At 47.1% G+C, this 26,423-nt stretch overlaps 1 long non-coding RNA gene across 1 annotated transcript; it reads left to right on the top strand.

Moving 5' to 3' along the window:
- Window positions 1-235: 235 nt before the first annotated feature.
- LOC125425712 lies at window positions 236-26,423 on the top strand. Its single transcript, XR_007243436.1, has 3 exons — window positions 236-371; window positions 25,475-25,546; window positions 26,364-26,423. It is a non-coding gene; the product is annotated as an uncharacterized LOC125425712 (long non-coding RNA).

Below are 26,423 nucleotides of genomic sequence, written 5' to 3'. Positions count from 1 at the left end.
TCAGCCCCACCTGCCTCACAAGGTGTCTGTTGTGGGGAGAGGAAGGGAAAGGAGCTTGTAAGCCACCTTGAATCTCCTTGATATAAATCCAAACTCTTCTTCTTGTGCCATTCCCCCACCAGTGGCGAGGGGCGACTTGTCAACCCTGCTTGAAGGCTTGTGCATGAATCTGAGCATATAACTTATCTATTTACATGTTTATGTCCTACTGTTTTTTACAGTGGGGATCCAGAGAGGGGTGTGGTATGATGCTTAGAACATCACATGATGAAGAGGTGGGATATCTAAGTTTGAATCCCTCACTGGACCACAGAATCCTGTCAGGTGACCTCGGCCTGTAACAATCTGTCAGCCTAACCAAGCCTCACAAGGTAAGGATTCAGTGGAGGAGTGTGTGTGTGTGTGTGTGTGTGTGTGTGTGTGTGTGTGTGTGTACACTATGTGTGTGTATGCTATGTGTTGTTCCCAATCAAGGAGAAAAATGGATATAAACAAAAGTAAATGCATAAAATAAGCAAAGGGGTAACAATATCACTCTCCCCTGCTCTGTTGGATCCTCCCGACAATAATTCTGTGTGTTTGGGTTAGGCAGAGTAGCAATTCGAACCTGGACCTTCTGCACGATGTTTTTGCTCCCCCCCCCCCCCACACACAATCTGTCAGATACAGACTATTCCAAAGGTTTGCCCCAGGCACCATCTGGCAGTCTAGATAACAAACAGGTGGGGCCAAGGGATTTTGTTGCAGGGGGAAAAAAAATCTGGAAAAACCTGCATGCCTTCCCGTTGCCATCTCGTTTTGCTGTGTGATCAGAATGCGGCACCAGTCTGTCTTCTCGGTTCTCATGATGAGCCAAGAGACACAAATGGAAATTACCCGGCTCAAAACCCTCACATCTGATATGCGAGCGCTCTAAGCGGCTTCGCAATGTGGTTCCCAGCCATCACCTTCTCGTACGCAGAGTTCTTCGCGATCCTCCTGTCAGTTGTCTTCACAATAATTCTGTCAGAGGAACAGCTATTCAGTGACAGTAAAAGCCCTGTTCAGCTAAAATGCCGCCTGCTTCCGCATGGATGCTTTGCCCTTGTTTCTTGCCCAAGCAGGAGTGGATTTTTCTGGAGCATTCCTCTACTTCACTCCTGTGTTTTCCCTTGTTTTGCTGGACTCTTTTCCCAAGCTAGCATGGTGTAGTGGGGAAGAGGAAGAGGAGTTTGGATTTATATCCCCCCTTTCTCTCCTGCAGGAGACTCAAAGGGGCTTACAATCTCCTTGCCCTTCCCCCCTCACAACAAACACCCTGTGAGGTAGGTGGGGCTGAGAGAGCTCCGAAAAGCTGTGACTAGTTGAAGGTCACCCAGCTGGCATGTGTGGGAGTGTACAGGCTAATCTGGTTCACCAGATAAGCCTCCACAGCTCAGGCGGCAGAGCTGGGAATCAAACTCGGTTCCTCCAGATTAGATACACTAGCTCTTAACCTCCTATGCCACTGCTGCTCCTAAGCGTGATGGACTTCAGTCTGGAGAACCGGGTTTGATTCCCCACTCCTCCATATGAGTGGCAGTCTCTTATATGGTCGAAGCCAGATTTGTTTTGCCACTCCTCCACATGAAGCCACTTGGGTGACCAAGGTCACAGCCCAAGGTCACAGTTCTCTCAGAACTCTTTCAGCCCCACCTGCCTCACAAGGTTGTCTGTTGCGGGGAGGGGAAGGGAAGGAGTTTGTAAGCCACTTTGAGACGCACTAAGGTTGAGAAAAGTGGGGTATAAATCCACACTCTTCTTCTAAACTCCTCTTCTTATTTTGTTGAGATCATTTGGGAACAACAAATTAAATGCACTTTGCCCACGTTTCCTCAATATTGTCTTGCCCCATTTGCAAAATCAACAAGATGTTTTTTCTATTAAAAAAAAAAATCAGTAATAGATATGTTGCTATAGTCCAGTGGTGGCGAACCTTTGGCACTCCAGATGTTATGACTACAATTCCCATCAGCCCCTGCCAGCATGGCCAATTGGCCATACTGGCAGGGGCTGATGGGAATTGTAGACCATAACATCTGGAGTGCCAAAGGTTCGCCACCGCAGCTATAGTCAAATGTATTATGTATGGTGTACGCCAGGGTGTCACACATAGATGTTTGACACCCCTGGCATACACCATACATAATACATAAATACCACTTTAAAACTACACTTTGCAATTAAAATCTCCATTGATAGAAATTCTTGCAAATAGCACCTAAATGTTATGATGTCTCAGGAGGCTGTTCTATTCCAGCAGCTGTGCAGTAATATAATAAGAGGAACCAATCACCAGATGAAGAGAAGGGAGGGAGGCCAGGTTAAGACTGTTGTCATCACTGTCCTAAACCATATGACTGGTGGGACATCTCTGTCTTACAGGCCTTGTGAAATTGAATAAAGGGAGTTCCACCAGGTTGCAGCTCTTGGTCTAGTCTAGTGAGTTTCACATTCGATAATGTTTCCTGGCCAAGTCTGACAACCAGTAAGAGGGTTTGGGGGCAGGGACATGGTGGAGAGTGGCAGTGCTTGTGTGATGATGTCACTTCCAGGTTTTCCCTGGAAGTGATGTCATTATGCTTGCGAAGCTGCAATTCCCCCCTTTACAGCAGTGGGATTCTAAAATTCCAACCACCGGTTTGCCCCTCCCCCTCCGCCCACTTACCTGGCTGCTGTGCTGTGTCCCCTTTCCGATGTTGGGTGGAGGGGAGGCGAGAGAAGGAAGTGGTGGTGGTGAGCAGGCGGCAGGGGGCCGCTGCTCCAGAGATGCATGGCCCAATTGGCAGCTGGCTGGCCCCGGGGGGGACGGGGGGGGGCCTGGCGAGCCACAGATTGGGCCACACGCATGGTGCAACCTTCACTTCGGGGGTGGCCTGCTGGAACGGCAGCAGGCCTCCTCTGAAAGAAAGGCCACGCCACCAGCCCAGAGGCGTGGTTGCCCTGATGGGATTCCATCTAGTCTGCTACCAGTTTGGGAGAACCGGTGCAAACCGGCTGAATCCCACCTCTGCCCCTTTCCCATCGTCACCTGGAGCTGTAGTAGGCAATGGGACATCAACATAGAGAAGGCCCCATCCCCATCAAGGATCTGGCCGCCCTCAGATTCAGGTTTGTCTCCCTTGTGCTTGGGAACCGATTTCCCAGCAGTGAACTCGCAGGTGACGTCTGACTGAAAGCCCTCGGGGCAAACCCAGGGAGGAAAGGTGAAAAATGCCACATAAAGCTAACCCCCAGTCATTCTGTTGCAGTCGCTGTAAGACTGGAGCAAAATCCTTATCACTAAACAAATAGTGTTTGCAGACAAAAAAGACCAAAGGAGATGCTGGAAACTTCAGGGCTGTTATTAATGTTAGAGTCAAGAGAGGAGGAAAGAACGTTTTGAAAAGCAAAGGCTGACATGGAGGAGGGGTGGGAAGGCATATCTGTGCAGGTTCTTCTGGCTTGTACTCCTGGTTCCTGTCATAAAACAATTACATCATGATCTCATCCGTCACCCCTCTTCTCCTGTCCAGGATATGAGCCTTTGACCCAAATAATTCTTGAACCTGTGTAAGACCTTCCTCTGCTGTATGGACAGAAATTCAGGGTGTTTTTCCCCCCCTCCCATTCAGCTTCCACCACTCGCTGCTTCCCTTGTCAGGGCTCTTGTTACCTGCCAGCTAAAATGTATGCTAAATAATTATATTAATTATATAAGAACGCTTTACCTTTGTGACTCACCTGCTGTGTTCCTGCACGCTGTGCTTTGCAGCAGTTGTATAACTGTGCGTAGAGGATATGCCGAACGGCAATTCCATTAAGTGATGCAAAGGTATTTATTTTCGATGAAAGGAAGAGGGGGGAAGGGTATATATATATATGTATTTTAAAATTTTAGAGCCAGGAGTTATGGTATGGAGGAGGAAAAAGACCTCAGAAGTGGGATACAAGCACTGCATTTGACACTGTGTTTTACCTAAATGGGCAGGTAATTGCCAGAGAACAGTCTTTTTCACTTGCAAGGGAATGGGGTGGCCGAGCCCACAACGGTAGAAGGGACTGAATCTCTTCCGGATTCAGTTAGAGAGCAGCTTGGAAGACTGCCTTTCGGAATGCTCCCTGTGGCGTTCCCCCTCTTCACCCGGGACCTTGGGCGGTGTATCCTTCCCTCCTGCCCTAACCTGGGAGTTGGTCTCCCCAGACGATGACTCTTCCCATTGGCCCAAGGGGCCAAGAGACAACCGCACCCACAAAGCACTGGGTGCAGTGGTGGGATCCAAAAATTTTAGTAACAGGTTCCCATGGTGGTGGGATTCAAACTGTGGCGTAGTGCCAATGGAGCTGGGTGGGGCAGGATGGGGGCGTGGCCGGGCATTCCGGGGCAGGGCATTCCTGGGCGGGGCTGTGGCAAGGACGCAGCCGCTGCTCCGGTCCTTGGGCGGGAAACAAATGCACACAGGTGCAGGCTGCCACGCATGCCGGTGCACCTCCTGCTAGACTGCTTCAAGTTCTGCACGCTACTGCTGAGAGGAGGGGCGTAACTAAGGCAAAAATCACGTGGCAAAACCACCAATTAGTAACCCCCTCTCAGCACACACAAATAATTAGTAACTTACTCTCGGGAACCTGTGAGAACCTGTTGGATCCCACCTCTGACTGGGTGTACAGGGTAGCCCTCACCCATGCCACCCTCCTACTAGTAGGTCCCCCTGCCTCCCTTCCCCCGTCTGGCTTGAGAGTTCACCCCCTCCCTCTCCCTTGTTGCTTCACAGGGAGAGGAGTTTCCAGGGGTTTGTCTCTCCCCTGTGGCCTCACAGGGAGAAGTGTTTACTGCTTGTGTGAAAGACTCCCACCCTGTTACTGCACAGGGTGGGGACCAGCCTGAACCGTGGTCTGGGATCTGATAGGGCAGTGGTGGCGAACCTTTTCGAGACCGAGTGCCCAAAATGCAACCCAAAACCCACTTATTTATCGCAAAGTGCCAATACGGCAATTTAACCTGAATACTGAGGTTTTAGTTTAGAAAAAGCGGTGGGCTCCAAGGCGTGCATTTACTCAGAAGCAAGCCCCATTGCCAGCAACCGAGCTTACTCCCAGGTAAAGGATCGCGCTTTAGTTCTTCGCATGAAAATCAGTGAGGTTTAACAGCGCTTAACAGGGTTACCTACACTGCTTCCCCAAAACTAGGTCTTAGGTTTAATGCTAATAATCGAGCCCAGCGGCCCAGGCCAGCCTAGATGTGTGTGTGTGGGGAGGGTGACTCTGTTTGCACGTGCCAACAGAGAGGGCTCTGAGTGCCACCTCTGGCACCCATGCCATAGGTTCGCCACCACTGTGATAGGGGGTCTGGGCTTCAGGGTTCTCCTCCCTCCTTTCCACCTCCCACCATTGAGCTATCCCCTTCCCTTGGCTGTTCACACCACCACCCACATTCCCTGCTGCTGCGGCAGCTCCTGACCCTCTCTTTCCCACTTCCTTATATACCTTCTGCCCTCTCATTCTTCTTCCTCCTCCCAGCTGCTTCTCCAGCCCATCTTCTGCAGCTGCCTCAGCTGTGGGCGGGCGGGCTCTGCCTGGTCTGAGCTGCTCCTCCAGCCTATCACCCCCATTTGGCTCAGCTGTGGGCTTGCTGGGCCTACACCTCCTCTCTTCCCTGCCTTCCTCTCTGAACAAGGCTTCTAAGGCTTCAAGAGGCTCCTCTGCAGCCTTTCCATCTCCTGCTGTGCCAGCCTGTGTGTGACCCAGCGGGGCAAGTCCGGGCGCTGCAGCTGAGCCCGGACACTCCCCTATGTCACAAATGTCCTGCAAATAGAAAACGAGTTCAACAAAACAAAAAAGCAGTGGTGGATCCTTTCCCCGTGTTCTGCAAGGAATCCCCCATCTTCATTCTGAAGTGGTGTGGCCCATTCCATAAACTCAGCATTTTACAGATAGACTAGGATCTGTCAGGAATGCTTTGATCGTGTGTTTCTGCATGGCAGAGTGTTGGACTGGATGGCCCCTTGTGATCTCTTCCAAATCTATGGTTCTATAAAACCCTCAGGCTGCTTCCACACACGCAGAAGAATGCACTTTCAATCCACTTTCAATCCACTTTGCACCTGGATTTTACTGTGCGGAAGAGCAGAACCCACTTGCTAACAATTGTGAAAGTGGATTGAAAGTGCATTATTCTGCATGTGCGGAAGCGGCCTCTGGAGTTTCCTTTTGGATCCTTTAGTCCGAGTTAAACAGGGAATCCTCAAGAGCCTCATGCGTTCATGCTCAGAAAGGGCATGGCGACGTTGTGCAGAAGATCTGCAAAAAAAATGTAAGGTAGATCGAAAGCGCATTATTCTGCATGCGCAGAAGGGGCCTCAGGTAATTACATGCAACATGTTCTGCATTCCTTCATCAGAATATAAGCAGTGTTGGTAATGCGTTCGGCAACAAGTTCCCCCCACGACCACAATATTGCTTGGGCAGTCAAAGAGGACTGGGTTGTCAAAGACCACTGTCCGTATCTGCCCGCTCCTGGACCAGCATGCCCCTTTTAATCAGCTGCTGTGGAACACAGGCAGAACGATGCAGTTGCAATGATCCAGTTTGCGGGCTTCCAGGCTGACCACCGTGTGAGCGGAATGCTGGCCTACACGGAACTTTGGTCTGGTCCAGCGGGGCCCTTCTTCTGTTTTTATGTTTGGGAGGTTGATCATACACAAATCCTGCTTGGGAAATGCCTGGAGATTTTGGGGTGGATATTGGGAACAGTGGAGTGTAGGGAGGGACCTCAGCAGACATTGGTCATCGTCTGCCCTGCAAAGCAGCTATTTTCTCCAGGGGAACTGACCTCAGCAGTCTGGAGATCGATGGGAATTCTGGGAGATCTCCTGGATGTTGACAGCCCCAGGTGAAACAGAACATCCCAGGTAGGAGGGAAAGAGGGAGGCTGGCCACCACTGCTTCCCACCAGAGGCGGAGCGAGGGGAAACTCCGCCCGGGGCGCACGCGTGCGTTGCACTCCTGCCATGGTGCCACCCACCCCCATGACGCCCCAGAATGCCCCCGCCACAGCCTGGCCACACCTCCGCTGCGGCTCCCCTGGGGCATCACGCCCTGCCCCGTCCGTAGGCGCTAACACCTCCGCTTCCCACCTAGAGAAGACAATCTTGGATTGCATAGGGTGACCAGAATGGGGGAAGGGAGGCCTGGCCTCATTGATGGATGATCTGGGAAAGGCAGCTGAGTCACTTCAAGGCTGCCAGCATGCATGGGCAAGTGAAGCTGAAGCAGTTTCACATGTATAAATTGCAAATGTTGTTTGCATTCTTCAAACTCAGATATATTCCTGGCGGCGGCGGCTGCTGCTGCAAATCTTTTTCCTGCTGAGGACTGATGAAGTTGGTGAAGGGGAAAATCAGATACCTCCATATATTTATTGAAGGCCTTTTTAATCTCACTCTACCTCCAAGGAGCCCTATGCAACATACATCTTGTATAGTTGACTAGGATGAGAAAGAGTTGGAGAGGGTAGGATGAGAAAGCGTGCACTTGTGGTCTCCTTCACACGGAGCCTGCCTTCCCTTCAGGTCAGATTCTCGGTTATGCACACGTTTCCCCCTCTTCTTTCCCTCTGCCTTCAGATCAGAGAATCCCTGTGGTTTCAAAAAGCTCTGAAAGTGTGACTTTTCCTCTCCCTTCATGGGAAAAGCGATTCGCATGCATTTAGCTTTCTTGGGTTTTTTTTCACTCCTCCTGTTTTTCCTCATCCGCACCCCAGCAGTTCCTCCCACTTTTCAAGCCAACATTTCAGAACAATCAGAAGGGTTTTCTTTTTTTTAATTTTCATGCTGGATGTGAAATTGACTAGAAATTGACATGGTTTAGCAAACTATCACTAAATCAAAGACTGCGGGGGGGGGGGGGGGGCTGCAGGCAACCTCTGCAAATGGAGGTTGCATGGAAACAACCAGGAAATGGAAAAGGGGGCAAAATGGTGGCTAGGCTAATCCCAGTGTAAATAAAACCTGTGGGGGAAAACCTACTGTGAAGCAAACAGCTGCAGGGTAAGTACTGCATGCATAAATCACTTCCACCTAACTAAAGTTAACCAGCAACATTCATGGGGATTTGAACTTGGGTTCCCCAGATCTTAGTCCAAGACTTTAACCACTACAACATTCTATCTGTGTACAATTAGAGATACAGCTTAGCTTGCTGTCTGGTGTAGTGGTTAAGAGCAGGTGGATTCTAATCTGGAGAACCGGGTTTGATTCTCCACTCCTCCACCTGAGTGGCAGAAGTTTATCTGGTGAACCCGATGTGTTTCTGCTCTCCTACATTCCTGCTGGGTGACTTTGGCTAGTCACAGTTCTTCGGAACTCTCTCAGCCCCACCTACCTCTCAAGGTGTTTGTTGTGGGGAGAAGAAGGGAAAGGAGCTTATAAGTCACCTTGAGTCTCCTTACAGGACAGAAAGGTGGGATATAAATCCAACCTCCTCTTCTTCTGCCTACTAGTATACTGGTAGGTCTTGCAAACCTCATTTGGATATCTTGTACCTCCAAACGCCAGATTTCTATCTGTTGTGGAAATCAATTTTAGAACTCCAGTGAGCGAGGCTTATGCATCTTTATAGAATATAGGCTCTGCAATCAATTAACAAAATTGAACTTTAATTTGAGAACTTGACAGAATATTATAATAAAACGACCATAGCATCATTTCTTCACCAAAGTAATTGGACAGATGTTGTCATTCCGTGTTCGTTTTAGCTACCGGTCTTTTTCAGGCCAGTGGGCACAGAACATCTTCCATTGGAAGGATCGATATAAATAGCCCTTAATATCCTATTAATTCCCCTTTGTCTTTGCAAATCAAAGCTAGGCTTCTTCTGTGCATCATTTTCCATTTTCCCTTGTTCTGATGAATGTGGAAATCTCTCTTGCAGGGAAGTCGTGATTCTTTACAACTAGACCTTATGTTCCATAAAATTTTCACAAGGGAAATGCATCACGCAACAGCTGATGAAGCATGATAAAATGCAGAACCTCCAGAAGACATTTTCTGCTCTCTTTTGGTTTTTTTTTTTTTTTAGTAAATTAGTGTTGGTTCAGTGAGTTTCCAGTTTTTGTGACTTTAGCTGCATATGTCTGTCACTGTTAACCATGGTTCGTTTAAAATGGTTAACAATGGTTTCAAAATTAGCCACAGTGCTTGGAAATCCTGGTTTGTCAGCTGCCAATGAGAGGGGGCTAAGAAGGAAAGACAATGGCTGAACCAGAGGAGTATTTCTGAGTACAGAGTGTGATTTTTTTTGCTGTCTTCCTTCTCCTGTAGCCCGAATGCCCCCTAAAATGCTGCTCCTGGGAAATCATGAAAAATTGCCTGGCTTCACTGTCCATCAGTTACCGTATTTATGCAAGTAGAAAAAAGAGCTTTGGAGCCAAATTGTCCTCCTTAGAATCATATGATTCCTCCTTAGAAATCATAGAGTTGGAAGGGGCCTTAGTTTCTGAAGTTTTGAGTTGGAAGGGCCTTAGTTTCTGAAGTTAAGCTGTGGCAATCATTTTGTGGCTGGTTCCGCCTCCTGAGGCAGCCATTTTGTGGCAGCCATTTTGTTGCCATGCTGTGCCAGAATTCCAGATGTAGCCACAGACTCAAAATGTCGGGGACCCCTGTTGAAGCTCTTTAGAGTTTAGAAGTTTAGAAACTGGGGGAAATGGGTGTTGTACTACCAATCAACTGAGCTAATAGTGGTACCTTCCTCCAGCTCTTGATGAAGACATCTTATTTCAGTGAGTAATATGGTTGTATCCATGAAGAAGAGGAGGAGGAGGTGGTGTTTGGATTTATTACCCCCCTTCTCTTCTGTCAGGACACTCATGACACAAACTCCTTTTCCTTTCCTCTCCCCACAACAGACACTTTTTGAGGCAGGTGGGGCTGAGAGAATTCTGAAGAACTGTGACTAACCCAAGGTCACCCAGCAGGCTTCATGTCTGGAAGCGGGGAAACAAATCCAGTTCACCAGATAACAATCCACCACACAGATGGAGGAGTGAGGAATCAAATCCGATTGTCCAAATTAGAGTCGGTCTTCTCTTAACCCCTACACCATACAGCTTCTCAACACGACAACAAGCCTAATTTGAGTGGTGACATCCATCTTACATAAGGTCAATAGGTCTTTCAAGAATCTTCATGCAATTCATTTTCAGTCCCTGTCCTGTGGCGATGACTTTTTAAAAAAGGGGTTTTGCTTTCATCTCTCGTGGCCACAGCAGAAGTTCCTTCCTGCTAATGTTCAGGCACATCAATTATTAATTTGCACTTAAAAACGGGACGGGCAGGTCATCTCTTTTCTCTCCCCCATTGTTATGAATGGAGTCTTTGATTCGATATTAACCGCACAGGAAATACAGCATAGGTGGAACGGTTCCATGCCTGAGTCAGAAAGCAGAGCATCTGACAGGATTTATGGCAGAGACGGATCTCCAAACAGAGGGAGGCAGTGACAGGAACAGACGGCTCCCATAAAACAAGTCTTTGGGTTTTGAACATGTTGGGCCAAATCGGCGATTGGCCTCACATCTTTGGCTTCAAAGGAAGAAAGTCTGACCTGCTGCCTTTTATAGCAGTTGCTTCACGAACCGGGGAACAATTTATAGTATGTTAGATAACAGGCATGGGACCTTTACAGCCCTACCTGAAGCACATTTATTTGGAAGCGTGGCTGGCTGCATTGTTTCTCATAGCTGTGCCCCATCATGATGCGCTTCGGGCCATGGGTTTATTCTCCTTTTTGGTATATCCTATTACAGTGGTGGCGAACCTATGGCATGGGTGCCAGAGGTGCCAGAGGTGGCACTCAGAGCCCTCTCTGTGGGCACGTGCAAACAGAGTTGCCCTCCCCACACACACACACACATCTAGGCCGGCCTGGGCCACTGGGCTCAATTATTGGCATTAAACCTAAGACCTAGTTTTGGGGAAGCAGTGTAGGTAACCCTGTTAAGCGCTGTTAAACATCACTGATTTTCATGCGAAGAACAAAAGTGCGATCCTTTACCTGGGAGTAAGGTCAGTTGCTGGCAATGGGGCTTGCTTCTGAGTAAACACACGCCTCGGAGCCAACTCAGATTGCAAACGCCTTAGCAGACCAGGTGCTCAGGAGCAGCAGCAGCAGAAGGCCATTGCTTTCACCTCCTGCACGTGAGCTCCCAAAGGCACCTGGTGGGCCACTGCGAGTAGCAGAGTGCTGGACTAGATGGACTCTGGTCTGATCCAGCAGGCTAGTTCTTATTTTTAAAAAATGCTTTTTCTAAACTAAAACCTCAGTATTCAGGTTAAATTGCCGTGTTGGCACTTTGTGATAAATAAGTGGGTTTTGGGTTGCAATTTGGGCACTCGGTCTCGAAAAGGTTCGCCACCACTGTCCTATTACTTATTTGGAAATAAGACCTGCTGAGGTCAATAGGAGTTAGTGCCCGCAGGAGCGCAGCCTTAAGCTGACTGACAGCCCAATCTGATGTATCGGAGAGTCTGGTGGTACTTTAAGGAGCATCACATTCATGAAGATTGGGGCTTTTGCAAGCTTGGGCGTGCTTTACGCAGAGATTCCCAATGTGGTGCCCACTGCCTCTGGCACCCCCCAAATGTTTTTAGGAAGTGGGAGGGGCCAGGTAGGAATTACAAAAGAGCCAGAGTGGTGTAGTCGTTAAGAGCAGGTGCACTCTAATCTGGAGAACCGGGTTTCATTCCCCGCTCTGCCACTTGAGCTGTAGAGGTTTATTTGGTGAACTAGATTAGCCTGTGCACTCCAACACATGCCAGCTGGGTGACCTTGGGCTAGTCACAGTTCTTTGGATCTCTCTCAGCCCCACCCACCTCACAGAGTGTTTGTTGCCGGGGGTGGGGGGTGAGTAGATTGTAAGCCCCTTTGGGTCTCCTTACAGGAGAGAAAAGGGGATATAAATCCAAACATTACTTCTTCCTGTTCCCAGTGAGGCTTCAGTGTGACTAGTGAAGATTTGATTAGCTGTGCAGATGTTTTTAAAAATGTTGCTTTGGTGGCACGTGCCAGCACAGCTCAAGGATCTGCACAGTGGTACTGAAGATAAGCCATGGTGATCATTTTGTGGCTGGCTCCGCCTGCTGCGGCAGCCATCTTGTTGCCATGCCAGAATTCCAAATGTGCCTGCAGGCTTAAAAAGATTGGGGACTGTGCTTGATCAGATGCATGAAATTGTATCTATAGGCAGCTAGAGGGGTACAAGCAGAAGACGGGTGGGAGGGAAATAGATTTGACTACAGTCCTAACTATGGATTGCGTTTTTCTGCAGATTGCGCAATCAGACTTGTAGTGTGTGTTCTGTTCTGGGAATGATCCCAGTCATGGCCGAGCCCAGTTGGGAGAGAGGGGGTTAAGCCTTTTCACATGTCATTTGCCCAACAGGAAGTGCTATCCACATGCTCCTCTCCTACTGCACTTGGTGTGTTCTGTGCCTGCCTGCCTGCCTGCCTGCCTGCCTGCCTGCCTGCCTGCCTGCCTGCCTGCCTGCCTGCCTGCCTCCCTCCCTCCCTGTCATGCCTCTGTAAAAGCACTGTAATGACAAGAATACTGCCAGTCTCCACACCATGGCTTGTAGGGATGTGCAAATGGAAAAAGAAATGGTATTTTTGAGATTTGGATTTCGGTAATGGGTTTTGTATCTGTATTCCCCCAATAATATTTCAGAATTGAGACTTGGGTATTTTTTGGAATCCCAACATTTTGGGGGTCCATGAATCCATATGGGATAGGGGAAGAGTCTTTTTCAAGAAAGTGATACCCAAATCCTCCTGTCCACTAAAATCACCTAAGTCACAGGAGAACTGAACCAAGGGGGCATGGTGCCCTCAGCCATCCTGCTTCTATTTCCATTATTGTATAGGGGGAGTTCCATACTTTCTCCAAGGCAAAGAAGTGAATAGTCAAGCATAAGAGCAGTCACTGGCCAGAAGCCTCAAAGGCAAATAGTATGAACAAGCCCAAGAGACATAATGTCAAACAAGAGAATCTCCGAAGGGTCACAGACCAATGTGATAAACCCAACGCAAACAATGTCCAACTAGAGAATCCAGGCCAGACCAGCTTAAGCAAGGCGCACGGTTGCAAGCTCAACAGAACCACTATCAAACCATTAGAAGCCGAGCAGAACCCAGGGACAATGTGGCAAAACCAACAGAACCAATGTCAAACCAGAGAACCCAAGCCAAATCAAACTACCAAGCCAGTATGAAGGTAGCCAGCCAGACCTAACAAGAGGCTGACCTCAATGTACAGTAAAATGGAAGAAAAACAGGCCTGAGAACCATATAGTGCTGCCCCAAATATTCCAGGATATTTCTGTCAGAATCTGATTTTTGGTAGTCTGAAAAATCTCAGTATTGCTTCTGATACCCAAATCTATAGCCATATGTCACAGCTGACTTATGGCAAACTCATATGGTTTTCAAGGCAAGAAATATTCAGAGATGGTTTGCCATTGCCTGCCTCTGCATCACACCCCAGTATTCCTTGGAGGTCTCCATGCACACACTGCCAGGGTCAAGGTTATGAGTGTGTGATTGGTCCAAAGTAACCCAGCAAATTCTGGGTTTTCCAGATCCTAATCTGATATATTAACCTCTACACCATGCTGGCTCTCGGCTTATGTGATTTGATGGCACAATTATTTCTCTAACCTGGATGGCTCAGGCTAGCCCAATCTCATCAGGGTTGGCCTTGGTAGTATTTGGATGGGAGAGCACCAAGGAAGTCCAGAGTCATCCTGCAAGAAGAAGAAGAAGAGTTTGGACTAATATCCCACCTTTCTGTCCTGTAAGGAGACTCAAGGTGGCCTACAAGTTCTTTTCCCTTCCTTTCCCCACAACAGACACTTTGTGAGGTAGGTGGGGTTGAGAGAGTCCCGAAGAACTGTGACTAGCTCAAGGTCACCCAGCAGGGACATAGGAGTGTGGAAACAAATCTGGTTCACCAGATAAGCCTCTGCCACTCAGGTGGAGGAGTGGGGAATCAAACCCGGTTCTCCAGATTAGAATCCACCTGGTCTTAGCCATTAACAGAGTTTGCAAAAACAATTCTGACTTCTGTAAACCAGCCTATACTTAAAATTGTTGGCATGGCGCATAAACCAGTTTACAGTCTTGAAACCATAGCAATTTTGGTGTGTCTTCATGACTTGGTTACATCGGTAAAAGAAATCAAATGGAGAGAAAGGGGTAATGATTTGGTCACTTACAACATATCTGGATGCATTTTTTAGCTGCACAACCAGATCTTTCTTATTTAATCAGGCCCTCTTAATTTGGCCGATATCTAGGCATACATGGATCATATGGACTCCCATTTATCAGCCCCTGACGCAGGAGGGCTCGGACTGGAATTATAGTCCACTGAATCATCCTGGAGGCTAAAGGTTCGCCATACCACGGAGCCATTAGCTCCATGGTATCACCATTCTATAAGATGTAAAAGTTCTTTATTTCCTCAGATTTCCATGCCATAGAATCTGATTCACGTACTCCCTATTTCATTTATTCAAGGAAGTCTACATAGCACAAAGTCTTTTAGGAAAAAAAATACAGAAATAATTGAAATACACGAGCAAAAGGAACATTCGGCGCTTTAGGGAAAAGTAAATACTGTATATTTTAAAATAGTGAACTAAAATTACAATTAAAATAGCCACAGAATCACTGGGTATTCTACTAGGCACTGAATTAATTAATGGCAATAGCTCAAGTTTTTAGTTTATTTGACAACTGCCAGAGAGATATGATTTTCATTTCCGGACAGAAGATTAACATAAGTGATGGTCTCCCAAAAGGCTGGCAAAAGTTACATGAATGGAAGTTGTCAAAGAAATTCTTAAATTGCTCTGGAATTTGCACATGAAGAAAAGGACGATCCAGGGTTTTCAGGGTTTCTGTTAGAGCCCGAGGATTCCTCGCGATGGGCAAAAACAATGATTGTGAAAATGGTGTAAAATGGTCTAAAACAGTGTGAAAGGGTTTACACTGTTTTCAAACCGTTTTCACACCGCTGTTTTTGGCCCTTGCGGAATCTGCCTAAGACCTCCAGAACAAATCCTTTGATCACATGCTATGTTAGAAAACCTTCCAGAAAGATCAGCGATCAGCAACACATTGAAACGGGTCATGGAGAAAAGACAGCGATATGGGGGAACTATAAGAGAATACAGATATTGTTTACAATTGGTTTTGAAGGGACAAAACCCCAGGTACAATGGAGAGCACATTCGTTTGGCATCTGATAGAAGATGACTCATAATTTGAGCTGGTTTTTAAAATCAGAATACAAACTCAATCGAAGCCTAGCTCAGGCAAGCCAGAGAGGGAAAACTCTTGTCCTGCTATTTTACAATCTAGAAATGAGCACCATGGACATACAGAGGAATTAGAGCATGACCAAAGCCAGAGGGAAGGGAGGGATAAGCCGTGTTCCTTAATTCCTCACTGCAGCTCCAGTGTCTCTCCCTGATTTTTAAATCAGATCTGGCATCTTTACTCACGTCGACAGACGGGCTTGCATGCGGAGCCGTATGGTCGAAGGGAAACTTGTTTGTATGACAACCGGCATCAAAACTGTCGAATTAGTTAATATTCCAAATTATGCAAAATTATTCCAAAAGTATGTCATGTGTTGGCTTAAAAAAAAGAAGACGTCAAGATGACAGTTTCTAGGCAGACAAGCTGTTTCTTCCGCAAAGGGATTTCCTCCGCCCCCATGGGAAAGATTTCAAATCGATGCCTTTTATCAGCAGTTTGAAGGGGTGCGATTTAATCACGTGATGAGCAGTTTGTCTAGACCGTGCACAGGAAGCAGGAAAAAGGATGGTACTGTTGTAAACAGGCTAAAATTTTCATGGTTGCAGCTACGGAAGCCTGAAAACTCAGAATACCCCCATCCGCCACTGTGCATCTAATCTTAACTGAGGACATTGGAGTCAACAGGTGTCTTCAAGGCAGAAGGGATGAGGGGATATCGGTGCAGCTGGAACAAGTATTTATAGCCCTTATTTGCCAAAAAGAGAGAAGCTTATAGATTGTATCTCTGTTAACAGGTGTAACACAATCAGGGGACCCCTCTCCTCTCCCGCTCTGGCCATTCTTGATTCCATTCAGTGCAGGATTTCTGGCGGAATACTCCTATGACACAAAACCAAGTTAAAAATAAACATTTGGGATTCCCTCCCCCAACTCGATACACTCAGTGAAATACCGTGGACTCAGCAGTTTAGGGGACGTCATACATTTGACAGATTTGCTGTGGGAAACACAAGCGTTACTCCAGTGAACTCACAGCCGCTGTTTCCTCGCCTTAAAAGTTTCCCTGCGCAGACACGTGTGGACTAGAAGGCTGGGGGTTCATTTGTTGTTCTACAGTCACCCACAACATAGTCAGTCTGTACCGACAGTTTGCGTCAGCAACAACTCTGTATTCAGAGGTGGGATCTAGCAGGTTCTCACCAGTTCCCGAGAGTGGGTTACTAATAATTTATGTGTGTCAAGAGGGGGTTACTAATTGGGTCTGCTTTTCTGATAGAAATTCCATTAGGTCCAAAAATCATAAAGTCCTGTTTCCTATGTGGCTGGTTAGCGAAGGTAGAAAACGGGATAATTCTCCTTGTTGGGCTGTTTTAAAAACATGTTTTAGAAATATGGTGAAGATCCTTGTTTAAGGAAAGTATCCTTCTTTTGATTTCTAGAAACAAAATTAAGTATTTGAAAGTATTAAGTATTTGACAGGCAGTCAATTAGAGAAGTAGTTGTTTCTGTTGGCAGTAGACGATAGGACTTGCTATAATGAGTTTAAATTATGGACAGAAAGATACCAGCTGGAAATTAGGATTTTTTTTACAGTAAGAGTTTTTTTACAGTAACAGAGAAATTATTAATGCCCCACCCCCAGAATGCCCGGCCATGCCCCCATCGTGCCCCACCCAGCCCCATTGGCTCTACGCCACTGTTTGAATCCCACCACCAAGGGAACCTGTTACTAAAATTTTTGGATCCCACCACTGTCTGTATTCTTGAATCTCACTATTGGGCAAGGCCAGGAGTGGGGGGCAGGGCGGGCAGCGGCAGGGGGTTGTTTGGCAGCTGCCCACAGCTGTTCACTGCACCAGAATAGGCTCCTGCAGTGGTCAGCAGGTGCACCCTCAGGGCTTGAAGCTGGATGAAGCGGCCTCCTGGCTTCATATTGTGCAGAACTTGGCGTGCAATGAATTGGAAGCCGAGTTCAGGAAGTCAGTGTGAAGGGAGCGTACCAGAAACAAAGCCCATAGGAACGTATGAAGCTGTCTTATCTACCTCATCTGCAATTGGTCCATCAAGGCCAGTATGGGGTTTTGCTGTACTGCCCCCAGTGGTGGGATCCAAAAATTTTAGTAACAGGTTCCCATGGTGGTGGGATTCAAACTGTGGCAAAGCGCCAATGGGGCTGGGTGGGGCACGACGGGGGCGTGGCCAGGCATTCCGCGGTGGGGCATTCCTGGGCGGGGCTGTGGCAAGGACGCAGCTGCTGCGCCGGTCCTTGGGCAGGAAACGAATGCACGCAGGCGCAGGCTGCCACGCACGCCGGTGACCTCCTGCTAGACTGCTTCAAGTTCTGCGCGCTACTGCTGAGAGGAGGGGTGTAACTAAGGCAAAAATCACGTAGCAAAATCACCAATTAGTAACCCCCTCTCGGCACACACAAATAATTAGTAACCTACTCTCGGGAACCTGTGAGAACCTGCTGGATCCCACCTCTGGCTGCCCCCTCCAAGCAGCTGATGAGTCAGAGATGAGAATGGGCCTATGCCAAAAGGAACATTCTTTTGTAATCGTATGCAAGTTTGCTCCACAGTAAGCCCATTGTACACAATGGGATTTACTTCTGTGTAATCATACACAGAATGCGGTTCAAAAAAGGAGACATTCTACATCGGGTTGTGATTGAATGTGACCTGTGTCACATTTCTGTTCTGTGCATGTGTACTCAACAGTAAAGTCTTCCTAAACTCAATGGAACTTACTTCCATGTAAATATTCATAGGATTGTACTGTTCACCTATTATGGCAATTCAGGCTCAGGTCAGCTCACAATTGTTTCCAACAGTAATTTAAAATAATACAATTTACAATTTTAAATCCTCAGTATCTATTACAATTCTAGCGCACCACCTTGCCACCTATACCCTCCTAATGTTTACAGAATCGGGTCCACTATCAACCCTGGGGTGCATGAGGTAAAGTGGATTTTCAGTAAGTTAGTGTGTTTTCTTACGCAGGATTCATTAATTTTGTACTAGAGAGAATATCAGTTTCAATTCCAGACATCTTTGTCTTGGCTCCTACAGAGTGTGTAGTAGGTTATCTGAGCTGTGGACAGCCTGGGAGACATATATAACAAATACGTTTATTTCTGACTGGCAGCAGCTTTCCAGAGTCTCACACCCCCTGCCGGGGATCGAACTAGGGACTTTCTGTATGCAAAGCAGATGCTCTACTACTGGGCCATGGCCTCCCCTCCAATAGACTACACAAAACTGACTTATACTGAGTTTCACTCTTGGTTTATCCAGGTTAATGTAGTCCATTCTGACTGGCAGCAGCTCTTCAGGTCTTAGGTCAAGGGTCTCTCACATACCTGACTGTACAATCCTTTTTTGCTGGTGCTGCCGGGGATTGAACCAGGGAACCTTTGGGATTGCAAGCCAAGCAGATGTTCTTTCCTGCTGAGCCACAGCTCCTCCGCTGTGCTGAAGGCAGTTTCTCCTGAATAGGTATGAGTATAGAAGAGGGCATTCACTGCTCTCTTCTTCTCTGCCTTGGAGAGTGGTGGAGTCTCCTTCTTTGGAGGTTTTTGAACAGGCTAGATGAACATATGTCGAGAGTGCATTGATTGTGTATTTCTGCATGGCAGTTGGACTTGATGGCCCTTGTGGTCTCTTCCAGCTCTATGATTCTATGCCTACAAGAGTGTCCTTATTTGCACAGTTCTCTCTCTTCCTTTCCATCTCCGGTCACCCCATTATTGTGCCAGCTTCCCTAACTGTTCAAGAAGAAGAGTTGGTTTCAATACCCCACTTTTCTCAACCTTTAAGGAGTCTCGAAGTGGCTTACAAACTCCTTTCCCTTCCTTTCCCCACAGCAGACACCTTGTGAGGTAGGTGGGGCTGAGAGAATTCTGCAAGAACTGCGAGTAGCTTAAGGTCACACGGCAGGCTTCATGTGGAGGAGAGGGAAATTGAACCCGGTTCTCCAGATTAGATTCTGCCACTCTTGAGCATTACAGCACAGGTTAAAACTCAGTTTGGAGGCATTGCTAAGAGAGCAGCTGAGAGGCAGATGTTGAAATGTTCTCAGCTCAGGTCTGGAATATGTAAGGGTGCCCCTCTTTTCAACCCATCCATGATAACTGTGCCTATAGCTGTATCTTGATGCCCAGTTATCTTGGAAAAGACCAGCCTTTTTACCTCAGAAATCATCAACAAAAGAACTTTGCTTATACTGAGAGAAAAAAGACTATATATATATATATATATATATATATATATATAATAGTAACACTTATATGTTGATACGTTTACAGTTCATCATTTTGGTTACAATTAGGTTACAAACAACAAGCACAGTTTACAGTATTAAACTTTCAGTTAAAGGTTTTTACATAGCTTTAGTTAACAGAACACTGAACAACATCTTTCCTCAGTCAGAGTCAGAGAGCTACAGTACCAACTGTCACTTTTAGAATGTTCACTGAGCTGTCCCAGAATTCTGTGCCTGCTGCATGCAAGGCTGTCAAATCCAACAATTACAACATTTTCTGAGGATGCAAGTGTAGGCTCACATCTTTGAACTGGCCGTTAGCCTGCTTAATTCTTTTATTTTACTGTTGAATGCTGTGTGTGGAATTTCACTGCAATTCTGAACACCTTTTTCGATTTTTAGGAATTATTTTCTATGCTAGGGGGTCAGTGGAGTGGTTAACAGTGTCAGATTAGAACTGGGGAGATCTGTGTTCGAACCTCCCTCAACTCCCAGAATGACCTTGGGGCCAGTCCCTTCTCTCCGCTCGGCTTCCCTTACAGGACTGTTGTGAGGTTCAAATTAAAGCAGGGAGAACTGCGTACCCCACTTGGAGCTTCTCAGTGGGACAGTGGAATAAAAATGGGACGGGGTGATAAGTATGGATAGCACGAGTGTTTACAAGGCTGTATTTCAAAGCAACAACATTCCTGAGCAAGATTTAAAAAAAATAATAATGGTGGGAAGGTAGGCTGCTAGCCCACATACTGGGATTGAACACTAGTCTGCTGGTATAGATGGAAGGTTTGCCATTAGCCCCTGGCACTGTGATCCGAACAGGACAGACTGTTAATTTGTACCTCATGAGGGCAGCTACGGAGCAGTAAACAGTGTCCCTCTGACGAGGCAATCATGCTATTCTTGGCAAAGGGAGCTGCACCTTACAGTTAAAACTGTGTAATTATCCCAGGATGCTGCAAATGTCACCATGTGAAAGGGTGGGGGAGGGGGCCAGCCGTAGCTGGGTTGGCAGGGGAAAGGCGGAAGCGGCTCTTAAACGCTGTGTAGCAACCATAGGTATGTCGATTGGCGTTGCAGACATTTGTTCCGTTTGCGTATCTCATAGAAAACCTGGGGAAATCAGGACATCTCGGAAGGGGTGGGGAGAGGGAGGTATGGTTACAGTTGCCAACTTTCACGTGCGGCTTGACGTTTTCCCAGAATTACAACACTTCGGACTACAGTGATCAATTCCCCTGGAGAAAATGGCTGCTTTGGCAGGTGGACACTTCCCAGCTGAGCTCCCTCCCTTCCCTAGGCTCCGCCCACAACTCTCTGGGATGGGAAATACCTAGAGATTTTGGGGGTGGAGCCTGTGGAGGGTGAGATTTAAGGAGGGGAGGGGCTTCAACAAGATGTAATGCCATAGAGTCCACCTTCCAGAGCGGCCATTTTTCTCCAGATGAACTGATCTCTGTCACCCGGAGATCAGCTGTAATAGAAGAAGAGCTCCAGCCACCACCTGGCGATTCCACTATTATGAGGAAGAGGACAGTTGCAACAGAAGAACAATCTGCATCAATTGGCTTACAGGAATCAGGCACTGTATATTATACACAAGTAATCAAATAGCTCTTCACTAGGTGAAACCAATGAAATACGTTTCTATACATAAATGATTCAAGAATCTAACAGAGGCATCACAGCTACGTGGAAACAGAAGCATAAAGTATAAATAGGCTTGAAAAAAAACCTCTAGCCACAGCTATGAAACACCTTAAAGAGACCCCGCTTCAAAATTAGTTGCAATAATTAAGGCCATAATATAGGACCGCCCTATCTTTCAAGTTATTAAACTCTGCAGCTGGAGCTTTTTCCAAACCAATTTACACTTTAATATTCTGTTTCTGTGTAGCTATATTGCTTCTGTTAGATTCTTGAATTTGATTTATGTATATATATGTATTGAATTGGTTTCACTGAGTGAAGGGGTATTTGATTATTTGTGTATAATGTACAGTGCCTGGTTCCTTTAAGCCAGGGGCGGAGCGCTCACGGGGACACGTAGGGACACATGTCCCCGGGTGCACACCAGCTGGTCACGTGGGGGAGGCAGAGAATTGCTCCCACACCCCTCCCCTTGGCCCAGTCCCACCAGGCTGCTCCTTCAGCCAGAGGAGCCTCTGTATACTGAAGGAGCAGCCTGGCGGGGTGGGGCCAAGGGGAGGGGGTTGGGAGCAATTCTCTGCCTCCCCCACGTGACCAGCTGGTGTGCGCCCGGGGACATGTGTCCCTACGTGTCCCCGTGCGGAGTCTTCCCTTAACTTAAAGGAACTCAGGTATTGCTCCGTACATTCCATAACAAAATAAATCCAAAATACACCCCTTCACTCAGTGAAACCAATTCAATACATATATATATATATACATAAATCAAATTCAAGAATCTAACAGAAGCAATATAGCTACATAGAAACAGAATTAAAGGAACCAAGTACTGTATATTACATACAAATAATCAAATATCTTCACTCAGTGAAACCAGTACAATACACACACACACACACACACACACACACATACAAACACACACACAAATCAAATTCAAGAATCCAACAGAAGCATTGTATCTACATAGAAACAGAATGATAATGCATAAATTGGATTGAAAAAGCTTCAGCCTTCAGCCGGCGGAGCCTCCATAGACCGAAGGAGCAGCCTGGTGGGGCTGGACCAAGGGGCAAGTGGGTTGCAGGGGGGGTGGCACCCGGTGCAGGTGTTTCCCCGGGCACCATTTCCCCACCCCATGCCTCTGCTTTAAGCCCATTAGTAGATCGAGAATAAACTGTCTTCCAGATGCTCCATCACCCCCTGCCAGCATCATGCTGGCAGGGGATGATGGGAACTGTAGTCCATAACATCTGGAGGGCCACGAGTTTGACACCTGCGGTGTAGATTGTTCTTCTCCCCTAACATCTGGAGTTTGGCAACCCTCCCCATTACACGTCATTTGATATCACTGTCAACCCCCCTACCCGCGCAGGCTGACCCCAGTCTGCAGATGCCATTTCAAGATCCCACGGCACAAATGGCTTGCACAGACGACGCGGGTGGTTTTGCACTTGATGCTGCAACTCTGCATCAAGCCCTGGCATGACTCTGCAGGAACAGGAGCAGCTGGTCTGCATATCGCCCGCTGTGTGTCGATGCTTCTACATCTTTTGGCTTTGTAATCGAGCTCCACCGGTAGGTGAAAGAGGATGCCAGAACGGAACAAAACAAAACTGGGTCTCCACGAATCATTTTAAGACCGTGTGTTTAAGGCCATGTTTTTGGCCCTCAGCGATGAACGTTTTTATTTATTTAAAATATTTCTGGGTAGGGATGCCAGGAAGAGCCAGCACAGTGCAGTGGTTAAGGTGTCAGACTAGGACCTGGGAAACCTGGGTTCGTATCTCCACTCTCACTATGGAAGCTTGCTGGGTGACCGTGGGCCAGTCACTCTCAGCCCTGCTCTTAGCTCATATTTGGACAGGAGACCTCTGAATAACAGGAGGCAGGCGGTGGCAAACCACTTCTGAAGGCCTCCTGTCAGGAGACCCAGCGTGATGTAGTGGTTAAGAGCAGGTGCACTCTAATCTGGATAACCGGGTTTCATTCCCTGCTCTGCCACTTGAGCTGTGGAGGCTTATCTGAGGAACCAGATTAGCTTGTGCACTCCAACACACGCCAGCCTGGTGACCTTGGGCTACTCACAGTTCTTCGGAGCTCTCTCAGCCCCACCCACCTCACAGGGTGTTTGTTGTGGGGGAGAGGGGAAAGGAGATTGTAAGCCCCTTTGAATCTCCTTACAGGAGAGAAAGGTGGGATATAAATCCAAACTCCTCCTCCTGCTTCTTCTTCTCCTGCTGCTGCTGCTCCTGCTGCTGCTGCTTCTTCTCCTGCTGCTGCTGCTGCTTCTCCTGCTGCTCCTGCTGCTCCTGCTTCTTCTGCTTCTGCTTCTGCTTCTTCTTCTTCTTCTTCTTCTTCTTCTTCTTCTTCTTCTTCTTCTTCTTCTTCTTCTTCTTCTTCTTCTTCTTCTTCTTCTTCTTCTTCTTCTTCTTCTTCTTCTTCTTCTTCAAACCTTATGAGGTGGCTACAAGTTAGCTCTGACTTGATGGCAAATGTATACATTTGTGTGTATAGGAATGCCAGCTTCCAGGTGTGACCTGGGGTTCCCCTGGAATTACACCTCATCATATGACTACAGAGATCAGTTCTCCTGCGGACAATGGATGCTTTGGAGGGTAGCCTCTATGGCATTGTAACCCTCCCCCCTGCCCCGGGGTACTTGTTCTTACCAGGCTCCATCGCCATATCCCTGGAAGTTTCCCAACCTGGATCTGGTAACCCAACCCCCAACCCCCCACCCCCCATCCTCTGCCAGCAGCCACAGTGGATCTGGCAGCCCTATTCCGAGTCCTGCCTAGTAAGGTGGCTTGCGACAATGCATAACTTGTTTGCTGAGGAACTGGAGCCCAGATGTGTGGGGCACAATCCTCGGGAATATGCCTTCAGCCATAAACAGTCATCACATGGTGGCTTCACAAGAGCAAACCCTCTCGTGGGGTCCTTCCATCCCCTCTTCAGCCCCCTTCCTCCCTCATCTCCAGGGATTTCCAAACTTGGAGCTGGCCACTCCACCATTCCCTCAATACATTGTGGAATCCACCCCGAAGCTGTGCAGAATAATAGGTATGTCGATTTCTGCCCCTATCAAAATTTGCTAATCCTGATTACAACAATACACTGATTTCTGGCATGCAAATCTTTACAATTCAGCCTGAGTACAAAGCCAAACGCTGTGATGTAAAAGAGCCTAGATTCCCCTCCCTCCTCTTTTTCTTGAGACCGTGGCATTCAGATTAAGGTTACCTGGTCAGCAGTTGCCCTCCTGCTACCTGACGCCAAATATCTTGCTTGGGTTTGCAGCCGGAATCGTTTTCCATCGAAATCCTTCTGTGTGTCCAGGACATGGTGCTGCTACCTGCATACCTTGCTCTTCAATGATGCGAACTTGTGTGTGGCCACAAACAGTATTTCTAGCTGTGTTAGTCATATTATTACTGGGTGGCATTCATTTCCGATGCACCTCTTTAACAAAGAGGACAATTAAAGCAGGAAGCAGAGATGAATGAGGCCAGAGAGGTGGAAGTGTTAGTATGGAGGCTGCAGCTGAAATAGATGGACTCACTGGGAAAATGGAATCAAGTTTAGCTTGTCGTGTTAAAAATACCTGCTTGGTGCGTAGAGCTTGGGTGTGTTTTGATTGGTTGGAGAGGAGTGTAGGGAAGGTTTCTTTGTATGTCATGGGTGACCACTTTTGTGGGTAAGGGTTGTTGTTGTTTTGCCAGGCTGGTGGGAAGGCTAGGGATGGGGACACGTGTGTGGGCATGAGATCAACGATGTTGTCACATCAGTTCTGGGTACAACCTGGTGGGGAAATGGGTGTGTGTGCAAATGATGACAGCAATGTTGATACATCACTTCCGGGTACAAACCAGAAGTGAAAAGGGGTATCTCTATGAATTGTTGGAAACTCAGTAGTTACCATAGAGTGTTCAGCAATTCCTAGAGCTACCAATCAAGATGTCCTCCTTGGCTCACAGGAGAAGGACCCTTCATGGTAAGTGTCCAAGGGTTGTTTCACTCCTGTAAAAATGCTGTTCATTTCAAAGTCAGCAGCTGTGGGTCTTAAAAAATTCCTTGTTTGGGCTTGCCTCCAATGGTGGTTGGCTGGGAATGCTTGTGAATCTCTTGCTAGGATCCCAGTGAAGGGGAGAAATGCTGGTTGATTCCCCACTGCATAATTATACTGGGTTACATTCCGTATTTTAAAATCCAGGTCGATTTTATCCTGATTTCTCCCTTTGCAGGGTTGCTCGTTTCCATGTTGCCAGGGACCTCAGGAGAATCAAAGAAAAACAAGCAGCCTCCTGGTCATGACTGTAAGCATTCGAATATGAAAAACAGATTTTTTTTTTACAGGGGTATTTTTCATAATGCTTACGAAGCCTGGCTTTATGCTTACTGTTTCAAATATCACGTTAATGACAGCAATCTTCGTGTATATTTTCCGTTTCAGAATGTTGAAACTCACACCCCTAGTTTTCCTACGAAAATATCTATACTCCCAGCTATTTTCACATACTTTGATCCATAGCAATGGGATGCTCAGCACTGTCTACAAGAATTCCCACAGAGCCATCAAACTGATTATAGCTATGGGATTGGCGCTATCAAGGAAGGCAGACTGACTTGAAGGGGGGGATGTCAATATAGATTTTATTAATTCCAATTAAATTGTGATAGAATTTTGAATAAGTGTCTTAAGTCAGGGTGTGTGTGTGTTTTTTTAAGGAAACTTGAGTCACCGAGAGTGGCCTGAGGAATTCCAGGAGATTTGGGAGGTGTTACCTGAGGAGAGGGAGAATTTCACCTCATAGCTGTGGTATTCCTCATGGTTTGCCATCTGGAAAGCTGTTTCCTCTAGCAGTACTGATGTTGTAGTTTGGAGATGAGTTGTAATTCTGATGGAACTCTAGACCCAACCTAGAGGTTGACGACGACCTACGGTCGATTAAAAAAAAATCATACAACCTGAAAGTCTGTGTAACCCAGGGTCCATTAGGGTGAACGAAAGAGTTCAGATTTTCCATATAAGGAAGAAAAGGCTCCATTTCCTCAGATTTGTTAGAGGCCTGTAGCTGGAGCCAGCCTACTTCACAGAGTTCAGTTGTTAGGAACTATGTTTGCATATTTCAGGGCTACCCTGGAAGGCTTGAAAATAAGGAGAGAGGGCTCAGCAAAGAACAGCAAAGCTGC

The sequence above is a fragment of the Sphaerodactylus townsendi genome, linkage group LG02 (assembly GCF_021028975.2).
Source record: "Sphaerodactylus townsendi isolate TG3544 linkage group LG02, MPM_Stown_v2.3, whole genome shotgun sequence".
Lineage (NCBI taxonomy): Eukaryota > Metazoa > Chordata > Lepidosauria > Squamata > Sphaerodactylidae > Sphaerodactylus > Sphaerodactylus townsendi.
The sequence above is the reverse complement of the archived record's forward strand: the minus strand, read 5'-3'. Positions and strand labels throughout refer to the sequence as shown.